A 492-nucleotide genomic window follows, 5' to 3' on the forward strand; every position below is an offset into this window, starting at 1 on the left:
ATATTGAGGCATAAAAATGTCAAAAAACATCAAACTATAGTAAGACATAAAAATGTCAAAAAACATCATAGTATAGTAAGGCATAAAAATGTGAAAAAATGCCATATTATAGTAAAGCGTGAAAACGTCATAGTATATTGAGGCATAAAAATGTCAAAAAACATCAAACTATAGTAAGACATAAAAATGTCAAAAAACATCATAGTATAATAAGGCATAAAAATGTCAAAAAACATCATAGTATAGTAAGGCATGAAAATGTAACAGTATAGTAAGGCATAAACATGTTAAAAAAAACATCATAGTATAGTAAGGCATAAAAATTTCAAAAAATGACATGGTATAGTAAGGCATGAAAATGCCAAAAAACATCATAGTATAGTAAGGCATGAAAATGTCACAGTATAGTAATGCATAAAAATGTCAAAAAACATAATAGTATAGTAAGGCATAAAAATGTGAAAAAATGCCATAGTATAGTAATGCATAAAA

This window comes from Seriola dumerili, unplaced genomic scaffold (genome assembly GCF_002260705.1).
Source record: "Seriola dumerili isolate Sdu_G_001 unplaced genomic scaffold, Sdu_1.0 BDQW01000011.1, whole genome shotgun sequence".
Lineage (NCBI taxonomy): Eukaryota > Metazoa > Chordata > Actinopteri > Carangiformes > Carangidae > Seriola > Seriola dumerili.